We start from the raw sequence: 17,805 nt of genomic DNA on the forward strand, positions 1-17,805 counted from the left end.
TTTTTTCTAGTTAAAACATTCACCCCCATGATAGTAGGATGTTATAAAAACTTTAACCCAGTCTGCACTATGACTAATTTCAGACTGTGGAAATTGGAAAGCAGGCTGATTAATTAAAAAAAATGTTATTAGTTTTGATAACCAGATAAATAATTCGTAAAAATACATATTCTATGAATTATGAAATATCAGGATTACGATCTATATTTACAGTGAGTTAATAAAATCATTTTTGAATAGATTAAAGTATTATAAATTACTCATTTATAACATAATGAAAAGATAATTATTACTTAACAGGTTATATTTCATTCTTTTTAAAATTCAAGTAAAATAATAATTTTAATTCTATATTTTGCTAAGTCTATTATTTCCTTATAATTAGTCAAAAAATTAACTATTTTTATTTCTATATTGGAATTTATTAACTAATAATTGTAGCTGATTTTTCAAGAATTTTACTTCTTTTATTATTTTGTCTTGATAAAAATGGTAAAAAAAACAACGAATGAAATATTTTTTACAAGATTATTAATATTAAAACATTATACTAAAATGATACATTAGCATGTGACTCAAATTGAAAATATGTTGAAATATGCTTTCACTAATTGTCAAAATTTGGGATTCTGATGTGAATTGCTTTCGGTCTCCAAAGAATTTGAATTATTTGTATAAATGCATTGCAAACTTTTTTAATACTTCCTTCATTTATTTCAATTCTTACGCGCAGCTATTTAACAGTGGAACAATAATTTTGAAAAAAAAAATGTTAAATGTTCGTTCTATCGTATTCTCTTCTGATGAAGAATGTTATTTTATAGAAAAAGGGTAATTTATTGAAAAGAAAGATTATAAGAGAGCTTGTATAAAATAATTTCACACAACAACAAAAAATAAATGACAAACACATATTTTTTCGTGTATATTTATTATACACCAACAGTATACAAACATACGTTAAAAAACGTAAATAATTTCTATATTTTTACATTTTTATTATTTTTTATCATTTTATTTTTAAATTTTTAATATTTTTAATATTTAATTTTTTATGTTATATAGTTTTTATTAATCGTAGTATACGTTTAAAATTTTTTTTTCATGTTTTGTTTATAATATTATTTTTATATATTTGTTAAAAATTACATAATTATATACACAAAAAGTATTTACAAATTATTTACAATATATACAATTTTTACAAATAGACAGAAAAACAAAGATATTTACAATATATACAAAATTTTACAAAAGGACAGAAAAACACAGATATTTACAATATATACAACTTTTTACAAAAGGACAAAAAAACACACAGATATTTACAATATATACAAAATTTTTAAAAATCTTTTTTCAAATAACATAGCTTCTCAAAAAAATTTAAAGGTTTTTTTTTTTTTTTTTTTTTTTTTTTTTTTTTGTAGTGCTCTTCTGGTTCTGGTTTAGGTACTGAGTTTTTTTTTTTTTTTTTTTTTTTTTTGTTCTTTTTTATGGTGATTTCTTGGATGGATATTTTATGCTTTTTTATTTTAATTTCTTCTTATTTCACAATTTTCTTACTATCCGGCTGATGATTTAGAATTTGAATTTTCGAAAATTTTGCTTCGTTGAAATACGTCTATTGAAAAAATTTTGCTGCCTTTAAGAATTTTTAATGATTCTCATAATTTCAATGATTGGATGAGTCTTTTTTTTTTGTCCCTTTCCATCAATTTAATTTTTTTTTGTCCTTTTCTTTCCTTTTATTATTTTTTTTTCGCAGATATGCTGCAGTTTCTTATTTTGATTTTCCTATTGTTGATTCTTCAAATTTTAAAATTTCTCTGTACATCCAAAATTCTATAGGAACTAATCTGCAATCTATTGAAATAATGTCTTCTTCCTCGCTGTTTAATTTTGATGCTTCTTTTTTGTATTTTTCTGAAATCTGCTGATGATGATCTGCTTGGAATTCTTCTTTGTCGTCGGTGATTTCTATTATCAGTAAAAGTGCCAAATTGATGATAAGATCGAAAAAGGAGAAATAAAACATTCTGATGATAAACCAGACCCATAAGAGCAGCACAGTATTTTCCATATTTTTCACATTCATTTTTTTTTCAATACAGTTTCAGTTTTTTAAGTCCAAATAATATGATAATTCGCAGTGAGAAGGCTATGTTGCTTTTCTCTCAATGTAAAATTACATTCTGAGTTTTCTTGTGTTTTGCAGAATAAACAGTATTCTGCTTGCAACAATAGAGACCTTTGATATAATGAATTCATTATTGGAATGAGCTATTACTCATCACAACAATTGTTTGGGGGCGAGAAATTCGACTATTTACAACAATTAAACTGATTTGTTTCCGATTTATATTAAGGCACTGTTTTCACAATGTATCTAGCAGTAATATTTCGAATACTATTACGAAACGAAAATAGCATGCGACATTTTTTTAGAATACAAAATTTTTCATGTCATTCCATTTGGCAGAAAATTAAATTTTCTTTTTTTTAGAATTTTCCCATTATTTATTGGGACACGAATTTTAAAACAGATCTAAACTGAATGTAGAAACAGTACACTAACATGAATTTTGTCAGCTTGTGGCTTCTTACTGTGTTAGCACGTACATGGAAAAAATAATACAATTTACTATTCTTCAAATTTGTCGAAAATTTGAAACCAATTAGCAATTTGATTGTATTAAAGTTATTGTGTTGGCTTCTGGACTTTTTGAAGCGCCGCATTTACAGACAAACTGTTAGATAGTATGCCAAATTATGGAGTTAATTCACTATTTTAAATATAATTATCCATCTAGCTTCTTATATTTTTGAATTATCATGTTGACATGCACAGATAAGGAAGACATGATAAGTTCCTTTTTTTTTCTACCAAATTTGGTATATATCTGTAATCTGTATCAAATCTGGGAGGAAATAGCACACTGTAATGTCAATACAATGTAGAAATTGTACATCAATTTTTTTTTAATTCTTTGTCCCGTTATCGAATTATAATATTCGAAGAAGGACCTTATTCCAAAAATGTTCTTTCCAGATTCGAGGCGATCAAAAATTTAAAAATAGAATAAGCAAAAGATTTTTTTTTTTTTTTTGAAATTTGTTTCAGCTTAATGCAAAATACCTTACTACTCTTTAGCATGATTCACTTTATTTTTGCAGATTTTTTTTCGTCAGTTTGCTGATTATCTGAAATAGGCTTCAAGTTTTAAATTGAATAGAGTAAAACGCTTTCAGTCACCATCTAAAAGGATTCTAGGAGAAAAGAAAAAACGGCCCCGCATGTATGTTAATTGAATTGCATCACATGAGCGTTGCGACTGAATGCAAAACTTAAGACTATTATGTTGCAGTTAATTATTTTGACCTTGTACAGTCGTCAATAAGAAATATATATAGTTCAGCAAGTAATTCTTCAAAATAGGGGTGAAAGGAAACATGAAAGGAGATGTTACATTTACTAGTATGTAATAGGGAAAATCCAACGGATTACAATATGTATAATATATGTATGTATAATATGTACCATGTATAATATGTATGTACTGTATGTATAATATATACCATCAATAAGAAATATATACCAATCGTCAATACCACTATAACTTTTTTATTTATTATTACATCTTCGCAAAATTGGTGTCAATGGAAATGGCTTAAAGGGGCAGGTTTTTTCAGATAGACAAATTGATAAGATTATTATTTCGAAATAATAGTTAAATAATAATAAACTATTATTTCGAAATTCTCCCATTACGAAAATCGAGATTTATAAATAATTCGATGCAGAAACTTTTCAAGTACGTGCATGGAATTTCATTCCGAAATTTAGTAGTAGTCATGAGATATGTTTGCAGCCCCAAAAGGGAAAACCACCTGATTTTACCGAAGAACCGTCGTGTAAGCAGGTCTGGTGCACGTCAAACCCGTTGGGGTCAAATGCCCTTCCGCTGGTGTGGCTGTGGCATGGAGGTTTGGAAAGGGGAGGGGTTCCGGCTCAGGTGCTGTTCTCATCATCTGACCGTGTTTCAAAATCACGAGGTTCCGCCGAAATATGGCCCTAGGGTTGTTTTAAAACAGGATTTAATATAATTAAACTAACTTTACTTATTCAGTTATTCAGCTTACCTTTAAATTTCTGATGATGCGTGTATCTTATAAATGGAAATCTTTAAGTGCGAAAGAGAAATACAGCTTGATAAAAGGCGCAGAAAATACTTAGCAAAAAAAAAAATGTTATGAAGTTTTAACTAGAAAATGATATGTGACTTCCATAATCTATCTATGAATAAAAAAATCTATGTATATTTATAAAATTTCGATCCATCTTGGTTTTATTGCCTTAAAGTCCCGTTTGAAAGCAATACTAGGGGTATATTAGGACGAACTTTGTAATTTTGAGTCCCAATCAGATGATAAGGATGTGCTTAAGCTTGACCCCCCCCCTCTCCAAATTTTCACATTACACCAAGGATTCCACGGACATCACGTTTAGCCCTCATCAAATTTAACGTACCAGAATCGCATACACTAAGAATCTGTAGTAGTTCGAATCTCGATTCTTTCGCCCCTAAAGCCTAGAGCTGACTGTTAGATCACCGCTCCCTGGTCATTTTGTGTGTGTGTGTGTGTTTAATTACACAGCCAGTCAGTCCATTACCACAGATCTAAGCTTATAAACAGAGATTTTTTGTGACTGTTTGTACATTTGTTCATCTAGAAGGAGATTGAAGACGCAGTTTTAGCAGAAATTGGCAAATTAGGTGTATACATGCATATTTTAAACAAATTCTTTTAACTGCTTAGTTTTTAAGTTCTATTTAAATTTAAAGGAATACTTATGCAGAGCTCTATTTAGTTCCAAAATAATAAAAAATAGCAATTTATATTTATTATCCAATATTATACATCGAATATTTACATCGCAGAAATTGGGGAAATACAGACATCAGGGAAATCCATATAGATTCCCAGAAGAATGTTTTATTTGATGTAGATTTGAATATTCATTCGGATTCTTTTATGACCATATAGGTATAGTCAAGACTTACTCCAGAAAAAGTAAATTAAAAAATAAATTAAAATAAAATGGCGAACATGTTTTGAAATGCTACTCTTTTTTAGCTTTCCAATATACGTTGAGAAAATGGATCGTTGTTTTGATAAAGACATAAAAAATTTTCAGCTTTGTTAATGCTTCATAGTCTCATTGTTTTATCGTTTGGCTTTTTTTTTTTTTTTTCTTTTTTTCTCTGTCTGTCTGAATTTTCATTACTCAACATTATTCATCAAAATGATATGAAATATGTTTTTCGAAAGGCAGTTAAAATTTTTATCGTCAAGGAAAGTAGAAATTGCTTTAAAATTGGTTTATATTCTTGATTTTTATCAAGATTTTATATGTTTGCCTTTTCAAAGCAAGGCAGAATTTGGCCAGTTTTATTTTACTTATCACAACACATTCCTATGTTTTTAGGAAGCAACAACTTATTTTCTGGATGAGAAAATGTTTTATTATTTTATTAAAAAAGAGAATAATAACAATTAAAACTTAATGATATGAGAAAAAAATGTTATAACTATTTCCAGTATTAAAATGACTTGTCCACCTTAAGAAATTCAAGTTTTGTTAAATATAATACTTATATATGGAGAATAGAAAGAAAATCAGTTCGTTATATTTAATGATTAATCAGATGTCGTACTCAGAAGCGTGGGAAAATATCTTCAACACTAAACGACAGCTCTATCCTGTTTTTGTAAAATAATAATAATAATAACAAATTTTGCATTCAGTGCAAATTTGAAAACAATTTCAAGCAAGACATGTTAATGATGAGATTTTTGTTTCCTTTGAATTAAACCAAAAAGGAAAAATTCCTTAAATAAAAAATTGAGATGTCAGTAAAATATTTCTAATTGCAAATTTTTAAAAAAATAAAGTTATTTTTCTACCTTTACTTATAATAAAGAGAAAGTGTTTGTGTGGAGAGATAAAGTTCGAATATGCATCTAGGTTTGTTTTAAAAAAACAATTAGAATTTTACTTAATTAACAAAAAAGCTAGGTTTCAATGTTTTTAGCAATAACCAGCGAAAATATTAACGCACAAAAATGATTTTTACACCACTTTAAAGAACATAAAATTATATTTCCAATGATACCAATTTAGTTGCTGAAAATTTCTTTAGCCCAAATTTAATCAACTTTTAAAAAGATTTTTATTACTGGTTGTCCCAAAAAAATTGAAACGTGGTTTAATTCTTTGCTTATTAGAGAAGTGAACAATGCACATTGCAAAACAATTCAAAAGAAGGTACGAAATAAGAACATGTTAATAAAAATTTTTCAAAACTTATACTTTAATTTTCCAAAATAGCTCTAGTGTTGCTTTACAACGGGACGTTAATATAACTAAACTAAACTAAAATTTATCCTTCATAGCGGCATGTGTTGTTTTATTACGAATGAATGAATTGTTTTATAATAAAAAACTACTATTAGATATTTTTATAAAAATTTTGAAGCTGCAAAAATGGGGGGGGGATTTTATATGCCCTACCCAGTAAAAAAAAAAGGACATTAAAATTTTATTATTTTTCTTTCTTATTTTGACTAACGTTTTATGTTAAATCATCAAAATTAATGTTTTTTCTACTTTTTATAATTAAAAAATTCTGTGCAACTAAGGTTTTTATTTTCTTTAAAATCATCTGCCTCGAAGACTTAAGATGTGTTTACATTCAGCCAGTAATAAGATTCCAGTAAGTCATGAATGAGCAGAAAGAAGATTGTAAATGCTCTGAAAGGCGGACAATAGCAAGTTCTTGTCTTGACAAGACAAGTACTTGCTATTGTACAGGTTGTGTACATGCCTGGTCTTGGTCTTGATAGATTGTAGCTGCCTGAGTATAAACACTACTTTATTAATGTCGGTTTTGAAATTTCCTGATTTTAATGTTTTCCAGTGATAATGACAAAACTGTTATTAAAAAAAAAAGGGAGATTAAAATGATGCCAACTAAAAATTAAAATAATATTTGGGTATTAATTCTTATTTGATTGCGTGTTACTTTTTTCCTCTGGTTTCCTCGATTTTTTTAAAATTCATTTTAATTACAATTAATCTTAATATCTTGCATTTATATAAATATATTTAACTAGTTGCCATTGGCAACCAGCTTGTTAGCTTAGAATATTGGCTTTCCTGCTTGTTAAACTACTAAGGAATGCATTTATTGCACTTTGCCATATGATAAAACTGAAAAATATAAGTTTAGTGGAAGCAGTATTTTTTCGAATTGTGAGGCTTACTAATTAAAAGTGGAAGTGCCTTTTCTGAAATAACAGCAAAAATGAAAATACTACTTCGGAATTAGATCCAAAGAGAGAGCAACATTTTAGTTTAATTTTAACATTGGCAAAAGTGTGCGATTGAATGGTCAAACAAAGACTTGTGCCGGGTTTACACTCAGCCAGTTATAAGACGGCCAGTACGCAGCGCATGCGCAGAAGGAGACTGATTTATGTTTGCCCTAATTTCATAAGATAAATTTAGGTATTCCCTGTTTGGCTATAAACTGCCGTTTTGGTGTCTCTGAATTTTTTTTTCCACTGCGTATTGTATTAAAATAATGGATGTTTACACAAAGAAACATAGTAAAATACCTAATCAACATATCTAAATTTGGAAACTACAATAAAAAAAATGGCAAATAAAAAACAACAACGTCGCATCAGAAAGAATAAAGAGCAAAAAATGCAGGAATCAGTCTATGATAAGTAATCAATTTTTTCACACACACCCCCCCCAAAAAAGAAAAATTCTACAAGAGCATGCGCAATAAGAAAAAAATACATTGCAGCGGCATGTTGTTGCCCCGTCGGGACAATTACTTGCCATCGACCGAATAGCATTTTTCATCTCATCTTTTCTACGCATGCTCTGCTTACTGGCCGTCTTATAACTGGCCGAGTGTAAACTCGGCATTAGTTCCAGTTTCATTATAATAAAATAACGTAGTTACAGACAGTCTTTCAAATTAAACTTTTAAAAATTGCCGAAGTTAAAAGAAAATTGTTCTGAAATGATATTGGCATCATTAAAAATATAATTTTTTTTTTTTTTTTTTGAAGTCTTAAGATGGAATAAAAATCATTTTGTTACATTATATTTTCAAAAGATACAGTTGAAAAATACAAAAAAACTTGCTGAATTTTTAATTAGTGATATTTTAATTATCTTTTGGTCTTTGAAAATATAACAGTGATCTCCCAATTTTCTAGAAACCAACTAAAATAAATTTCATCAAAACGGGTCAAAAACTAAATTTTATTATATAAGTCCTGGAAACATTTATAGTTATACAGAGAGGTGTTTTACTGGTCCGATTACAATTTCTAAGAGTATGCAAATAACTGAAAATGTACTAAAAACGATTAAAAACAAAAAAGAGCAATGATAGTAATAGTAAACCTTTTTTACTTCCATTCAATAGCAGATCAATCTTTTAAGTCACAACTTCGAAAAATTGTACTTTTGAAATACCATGTAAAAAATTGCAGCTTGTAAAAGCTCTATCGCTGAACTGTGAACACTTAATGATAGGTTTAAGTCGTTTCCAATAATAACCTTTGGGGAAAAAATGAGGTTAAAAAAATTATCTTTCCAATAGAAATGGAAGAAAAACAATGAAAAATAAAATAATAAAGCTAGCAGATATGTGAAAAGCGTTCTTCTGCAAACGATATTATTCTGATCACTTTCCAGCGCAAACGATTTCTGTAATGAAAACGGGAGAGTTCATTGAGGCAAAGTAGAGAATGAGTAACAGATAAAATAAAATATTTAAAAAAAGATTCCTAATGATTCTTATTCTTCTTTAAGATGAGATTTCAAATGAATTGTTGATGCATTAGAAGAGTGAACGGCGGAAGTATGTTCTTGGAGGTAAATTACGTTTACTTTCCTTTTCTTTTGTACTTCAACCGTATCTCCTTTACCTGACAATAGGCAGGCAGTGCAGGCGTTTTCTTTCTCTTGTGGGCGTTAAACAAGTAAATAAAGAAATCTTCAAACATGCATATGCAATGTTCTTTATGCTTCAGCAGCAATAGTTTCGGACATTTTCGGTCAAAGACGAAATACAAGACTTGTCTCAATGTATAACAGAATTTGTTAACCGTGTCTAGATCAGGATAAATCTGGGCTTGAAATAAATCTGATACCATATTTCCAGAGGTATCACAGGTTTTGGCGTCAACTTCGTCATCAGATCACAGAGGCATCTGTTGCAAATTTTTCTTTCAGCTTGTATCAGACAATTCATGGAAAAATAGCAGTCGGGTTGTTTTCAGATTTAAAAAAAAAATTATTTATTTTTTTAGTAAAATAATTTTAAAAAATGTTTTCCGACAAGATAATGAATTCCTGATTCCTTTTAACTACTTCTGTGTTATTTTTGTTTCTTCGAATAAGAAATAAAAATATTGTAATGATAAAAAATATTTGACATTGCTATTTTTTGATTATTTAAATTTCTAGGATCTCAGAATTCCGAAAATAAATAAATAAAATAAAGAATAAAACCCTTCAATTTTCGAATTGTGTCTCCCTATCTTTGTGTCTATAATAACTCCATAATAGCCTGTTCTTTGTGTCTATAATAATTCAAAAAGGAAAGTTAATAGTAAGGTTGTTTCCAAATAAAAAAAAATTTCGGTGTGTTTTCTCAGCAAAATATAACTAAAAGAAAATGTTTTCCGAGAAGATAATGTATTCCTGACTCCATTCTATAGCTTCCGCGTTATTTTTGTTTTTTTTTGAATAAAAAAAACATTATAATGATAAAAAAAAATTAACCTCCATATTTTATGTTGCTTTAAATTTCTAGGATCTCAGAATTCAGAAAAAAAAAAGCAAATAAAATAAAGAATAAATTTCTATAATTTTTAATTGCGTCTGCCTGTCAGTAAATATAAAACTCAAAAAGGAAAATTAATAGTAAGGTTGTTTTCAGATAAAAAAAAAAATAATCTCTGTTTATTTTCTGGGTAAAATATAAATAAAAGAAAATGTTTTCTGACAAAATTCCTGCTTCTTTTTCCAGACTCTTCCTGGATCATTCCTGATTCTTTTTCACTGCTTCCGCGTTATTTTTGATTTTTCGAGTAATATAATGATAAAAAAAATTAACTTCGATATTTTTTGATTCTTTAAATTTCTAGGATCTTAGATCTTAGAAGTCAGAAGGAAATAAAATAAACAATTTTTGAAATGTAGCTGCCTGTTGGTGAATATAACAACTCAAAAAGGAACTAGTCAGAAGAATGAATTTTAGCAAATAGTCTTTTATATCAAAATACAGATAGTGTTAAATTCTACTTGTAATACAGATAGTGTTAATTCTAGTGTTAAATTCTACTTGTAAATTCTACTCATACTTATTGTTGAAGAGAAGTCTGTTCATCTGTTTGTGTGTTAATATGCACGTGAGTGCAAGTAATTTGAAACTCCAGACAAATTATAACCAGACATGTAGTTTTGATACCAAAATTTTGGATTTTTATCAAATTTTGGACTAGATCGGTCATTGGGAAAAGAAACAAAATACATATTCACTTCTACTCATACTTATTAAATTAAAAACAAAGTTAATTATATTGTGAAAAATGTACAAAAAGCAAGAAATAAACTGATATTTATTTGTAATCATTTTGTTGCTGATGGATGCGACTTCTACAGTTGATCTAATAATAAGTCTGCGATTTTCTCGGAAGCGAGCATTACTTCCATTCCCCACATAATTACGTGAGTCAGTAAGCGATGTAACCATAGCAATAGACTGTGGGCGCTTCCATTCACACAATTGGGGAGGGGCAGAATCACTTCTTAAATCCTTAATTTTGTTTCAGAACAAAGAATCGGCAATGTTGATTTAGTTAGTTTGTTTAACTTGTGTTTCATGTTTATATATGTTCCGGATCATAAGTCAATGGTGATTGTAAATTCTATAGCACATGAAGATCTTTCATATCTTCATACATTTTTTTTTTTTTTTAATTTCTATGCTAGAATAACCATTATAAACTTTTAGACATTGCTCTTTCATAATCTTTATACTATTCGATACGAAATTTTATTTCAAATAAATGCTGGAAATACAAATTTGCTGTAAGATGATGCTTCATGAGATGCATCCAATCAAAAATATTATAGTGCCTATTTGGAACATTTTGTTACCAATGCTGAATGCAATACTTCTGGTAAATGAATTTAATTCATTGATTAACAGGAGTAGTTTCTCTGAAGTTTCTCTTATACTCTGTAGTAAATGTATTTGTGTATTATTAAATTCATGTTACGGGCGAGCAAAAGTTGCGAAAGAAACTAATAGCGTATATTTCTGGCAATTAATCATTGGGGTGACGCTAATGCACAAGCAACATAAAACCAAATAGGAATTTTGAACGTCCAATTTCGTTAGCCAATTTAACCGAAGCCAAAATTAACTCATAATTGCAATTGTAATTTCAAAATTACATGTTAGATTTTAAATATGTAAGTCGTTATATTTTTCCATCATCCTATTTACATACTTGTGAAAATTAATTTTAAATCTTACGACATGTTTACCGTCAACAAGTAAGGTATCTATTGAAGCATTTACGAATAATAATAAGAATTTACCTCCCCAATAAAATATCTCTTCTAATAGTGTAAGCATCATATGAAAGAACATTTGAAATACATGAATATTTAGAAATATGATGTCAATCTGGTTTAGTGGTCGGTACATCCTAGCTTCTGACCAATAAATGATTCTACGATGTAAATTCCTTTAAAAATTAGAGTGGGAGACCCATTTTCGACAAGAAATTCATCGCTGACGAAACTTTTGGCGAGATTCCAACGTTTCCTCCTGCGCCAGCCACGTCTTTGTGCGGTTGGTTGAAGAATGACGATTTTAGAATTCATTAGATGAACCAAATCCTAAAAAAATGCAGTGCGTTCAGTATTGGCAACTAGCTGGTTCGTCAGAATAATGATTGTATTTCATTTCAGTTAAATTTCTTAGCATAACTGGATGCTCATGATTTAAAAAAATACCTCATCAAAATATTTTCACACATTAAATTGTGATTAAAATTAACTCTGTGTTATTTTAAGTCTTGCATCTGTTCTCTATATTGCTAACTTAAATTTTTCTATTTGTATCAAGTCCCATTACATCATAGAACCTTTAAAATGCGAGTGTCTTTCTAACTGTACGTTGCCTTTCACTTTTCAGTAATTTCTTTTTTCGTATTTCTCATGCAAACTGACCACACAATAAACAGAATGTTTCTTCAATATCAGTAATGGAAGAAAATCAGACGAAAGAATTAAAGGCAGTTTGAATTTCGTGCAACAATGGAAAATTATATTAACCAATCTTTTATTTTAAGATATTTTTAAAATGCTAAAAAAAAAACTACATGCCTAATGAATTACCATCATTAAAGAGAAATCTTTTTAAACTTTAAAATGGAAGATTATACAAACTAATCTTTATTTAAGAAATTGTTAAAATACAAAAACGAAACACATGCCAAATGAATTACAATTATTAAAGAGATATCTTTTTAACTTTAAAATGGAAGATCATGCAAACCAATCTTTTTTTAAGAAATTGTTAAAATAAAAAAATTAAAAACCTACATGTCTAATGAATTACCATCATTAGAGAGAAATCTTTTTAAATTTTAAAATAGTGTAAAAATTCTTTTTGTGCAAGTAAATTTCTGAAAATTATAGCGAAGAACCACCAAAATCACATTTAATTTTTAATTAAATTAAAATTTCAACAAAAGTCACTCCGAGCTGCATAGTCTCACCTTTCAAAGTATATTTATACCAAATTTGGTGACTCAAGGTCAAAATGTCTGAGATATAGAGCATCAGCAAACAGAAATATTCTTCTTAATAATTAGTAGAGATAATTTCTGTGGTCCAAAAGGTAGATTGAATTAACAAGTCGTATTTGTTAGTATTTCTCATGTAGTCCATATATAAGTGTCGATTTCTAAATAGGAAGTGCAGGATTCTTCGAGGGAATAGAATCAATTAATACTCACATTATAAACATAAAGCTACACATATTATTTTGAATTTTGAGTTGATTGTTCATCATGGCATTACTTATTTTGAAAGTAAGAATAATTCTTTGAAGATTAAAATAAATCTCTCTCTTTTTTTTTTTTTACTGTATTGTTTCTTCAGTAAAATATTTCTAACTTGCACAATTGCGATCAACTTAATTTCGTTTCGTTTTACGTTAATTTTCCTGTTTTAATTTATATCCTTTTTTTTTTCTCCTTACATTAGAAATATTAGTCTTCGCTACTATTATTTTTTTAAAAGTGCTATCGAAATTATATATTAATGTTTTTTAGAATTATTAATATATTTAACACGACATAATTAGTTAATTAATTGAATTTTGCTTGAATTATTTGTAAGTTGGCATTTTATTTTCATCTATTCAGTTAACAAATAGAATACCAACATTACTAAAGCTCAAACGAACATTGGAAAACGTGTACTTTAAAAAATCATCTATTCAGTTAATAAGTAGGAATACGATCATTATTAAACCTCAAAAGAATAAGGGAAAACTTGTACTTAAAAAAAATCTTCCATTCAGTTAATAAACATGAATATCGTCATTATTAAAGCCCAAAAGAACAGTGGGAAACTTGTATTTTAAAAAATTCCACTGAATCATCACAATACATGGTTTTTAATAAATCAAGATTATTAAATATAAATTTGAAGATATTCGCGTGTGTCAAGTCTCTTTTTTGCATTATGTCAGCAAAAACGAATGAAAATGCATTTTTTCTACTCAAAAAGTTTCGCAAAGTATAAACAAAGCATAGGACATAATGACAGACACATCTGCATTAAATGATACAAATGCATCAACAGATGGCTTGTGTGTAGTTCTGTTTTTAACACGGTTATGATGTCATATGAATAGATCGATGTGCAATCATATGTTGCTTTCGTGGACTCTACTTTCCAATAGATTTTAGCGACCCAAATAAATTATTATAAAACCAATCAAGACTTTCAAAATGTTTTAAAATTCTTTATTTTTAGGCACCTATGTTTGCATTCCTAAAAGATATGTTTTACTTTAATTATAGCATTTCTAATTGCTAAAACGTTCTTGTACTAATATTTTAAAATCTGCTGTAGGCTAGATATAATGTTTAAATAAGACTCATTTGACTCATGGACCATGATTTCACTCAGTTACCTTATTGCTATCTCGACCCTCTGTTCCAAATCATAATTTGTGCATCATCTAATTCTGGATATTCTGGTCATCGAAGCCTCACATACACAGTTAATTATAGACAAGCTTTACTGTTACTTAAAATCATTTGCAATCGATGCTATTAGGCAATGATAAGAAGAAAAGAGTTTATTACATTTATGTTCATACGTATATTCTTATTCAAACAGGATTCTGTGTTTATTAACGCAATAAAAATAAAATAAAGCAAGAAATTTAGATTATTATTTCATCAGAATTAGTGGACATATTATTCAAAATGTCTATTAATTCTGATGAAATACGCCTATGTTACATATTCTCTGTTCTCTTTAAGAGATATTTTGAGATAGGGAAAAAAAACCAGATGTCACAGAATCAAAAGAATTGCAGATATGTTATAATATGATCAACAAATTTAGCATCAGATGTGAAAAAATTATATATTTTGTAACCCAATTTAATACTTAATCTTTCATTATCATAACAAAATATCGTAGTCAAAATTCACATGTAGTAAAATAAATAAAATACTGATTTTACGATTGAAAAAAATAGCGATATACGACAACATACTCAAATTTAAGAACAGATGAACCTATGCAAGAATTTTGCATCAAGTATATCTTTTGAAAAATTAGAAATACCTTATTTTGATATACCAAAGACGATATAAAATACGACATTGTGTGAAATTCTTTGAATACGCTTCTTCAAAGTAAAATATAATTATCTGAATTACTAACAAAAGATTGGATCTTTGAGAATAATTTTATATTCCACAAATAAAATCTTTGCATCATTTTATATCTATAAAACAAATAAAACTATATGAAACGCTTCTCATCCAACAGCTATTTGAGCAATTATATTTCAAGAATTTAATATCATTTTGCTGTTTTCTTATTTTACAGTGCCTGAAAAAATTATAAGGACACGCGAAAAATCGCCAAATCTAGAAGCCTTGTTTACAGAATCGTATGCAAATTTTTGTAGCAAAAATAGAAGTAAAACTAAAATATTTTATGCGTAAAGTAATTAAAATTTTCAATTTTAAATCTGCTAAAATTTAAATTTTGATTTTTAAACCTAAATGAAAACGGAAAAAATTATAAAGAACATTGCTTTTTCTCCAGTAATTATTTAAACATTTGCATATTTGAAAACATAAAATGACAATTCCGAGTTAAAAGATTCATTTGCGAAAAGAATTTCCCACTCGGTGACTTTCAGTGTGAATTTTTAAACGATGCCCAAAGAAACTCAACTTTCTGACTCTGAAAAAGGAAAAATTGTTGCTTTTCGAGAATATGGATTAAGTGGATGGAAAATTTCAAAAAGAATCAAGATATCTAAAACGGTGGTTTATAATTTTCTAAAAAATCCTGGGATGTATGGTATGAAAAAGCGAACTGGGAGACCAGAAATTCTCACTCGTCGATAAAAAAGAATGATTGTAAGGAGAGCTTGCGAGAAAAGAGAAACCGCAAATGAAGTTAGACAAAATTTGAGTTTACCATGCTCAACAAGGACTGTTCAAAATGTTTTGAGTAAACATCCTCAAGTTTCTTATGGGAAATTAGTGTCACGCCCCCCTCTTACAAATCATCATAAGAAAAGAAGAGTTTACTTTGCCAAAAAATGCATTTCTCTTGGTCAAAAGTGGGCTGATGTAATTTTTTCGGACGAAAAAAAGTTTAATCTTGATAGACCTGATGGTTTTCATTATTTTTGGTATGATCTGCGAAAGACCAAGGAAGTGTTTTTCAGGCGTCAATATGATGGTGGCTCGTTTATGGTATGGGGCGCTTTTGCGGCAAATGGAACCACTCCACTTGTATTTATCAACCGTAACATGAATTCGGACAGGTATGTTGATATGTTAGGAGAAATTTTGTTACCTGAAGCGCCACTAACTACTTCAGGGGACTATATTTTTCAGCAGGATAATGCTACGATACACGTTTCTAAGAGTGCAAAACTCTGGTTTGAAGCTAATTCTGTAAATTTACTTGATTGGCCGGCGAGAAGTCGCGATCTTAATCCAATCGAAAACTTATGGGGACTTCTAGCCCGAGAAGTTTATAAAGACGGCACACAGTATCAATGTACACAAGATCTTGTCGTCGCTATCAAAGACGCTTGGGAAAAATATCTGTGGATATTTTAAAAGATTTTTCAGGATCTATGACTTCTCGGCTTATTCAAGTGATTGAAAAAAAAAGGTAGTTTTCTTGATTATTGAAACATTTTTTAAGTATTTTACAACATGTCCTTATAATTTTTTCCGTATTTCCTTTAATGTTATATTTTGTAAAATCAATATTTTGAAGCTAAATTATATTTTTATGTAATATAAGTGTTATCACAAAATTATGCAGAAAAGTAAGAAATATAAAAAGTTCATTTAAGTGAAATGGAAATAAAGCATATTTTCATGCAATTACATGTTGTCCTTATACTTTTTTCGCGCACTGTTTACAAGCAAAAATGCCACGCGATTGTGAGTCATGATAAACAAATAAAAACGTATAGTTTTTCTCAAAGTTGCACACACACAAAAAAATTTAATCAGAGATTGATCTTTAACATGTTGATTAAGTTAAAAACATGAATTGTAAAATTAAATAAGCTATCTTAATAATAAATTATCCTTATAAAGTGCATTACTACAGCCACAATGCCTATATCTGCTTCTGCTTACAGTATGCTATAAACCATTTGCGCAATATTTCAAAAAAAAAAAACTTTTCAGCGTTGCTTCCTTTAATGACAGAACTAAAGGAAAGTGTGCTGCAGTACAAGGAAAGGACTTTAAAGAAATTTATGTGAGATAGGCATATCTCAATATATTGTATTGTATTTGTTTACTCCAAAGTGAATGAAATCTTCCTCCACTCTCAAGTAAACTTTATTTACAATAGCATCTTAAATGTATCCAATTAAATAAAATTAGAAAGAATTAATAAATAAAATTTCTCATCCCTTCATATTTTGCACGGCGTAGGTCTGAGGTATTCCACAGGGGGGAAAAGAGATCGCGCAAATGGTCTCTTCTCAACTCAGTGGTAATTATAAGCAATACGATTCTTTTTATTGTGCAATGAAAGTTTTCTTAACTATGTTTCCCGAATCTTAATCGCAATAAGAAACACTCATTAAGCAAAACATTTTTTTTTCATAGAAATCCATGTAAAAAAACAATGCATTCGTTCCATTCAGAAAAAAAAAATATTCAAACAAATTCATAATAATATAATTTATTATTTATAATGCATTTTTTGTTCGTTTGTTTACAAGAAAGTTACCTTAAGATATTTATGTTTAACTACACCTCAGAATTTGATAGACGCCCAATTACACTATTATCGTTGAATGAATTTATAACTGGCGCAGCGATTGTATTATAAGGTTGATGCTTCTTTTATGTATCATTGTTTTATGTACAATATTTATGAAGTTTGAGGCA

The sequence above is a fragment of the Argiope bruennichi genome, chromosome 7, assembly GCF_947563725.1.
Source record: "Argiope bruennichi chromosome 7, qqArgBrue1.1, whole genome shotgun sequence".
Lineage (NCBI taxonomy): Eukaryota > Metazoa > Arthropoda > Arachnida > Araneae > Araneidae > Argiope > Argiope bruennichi.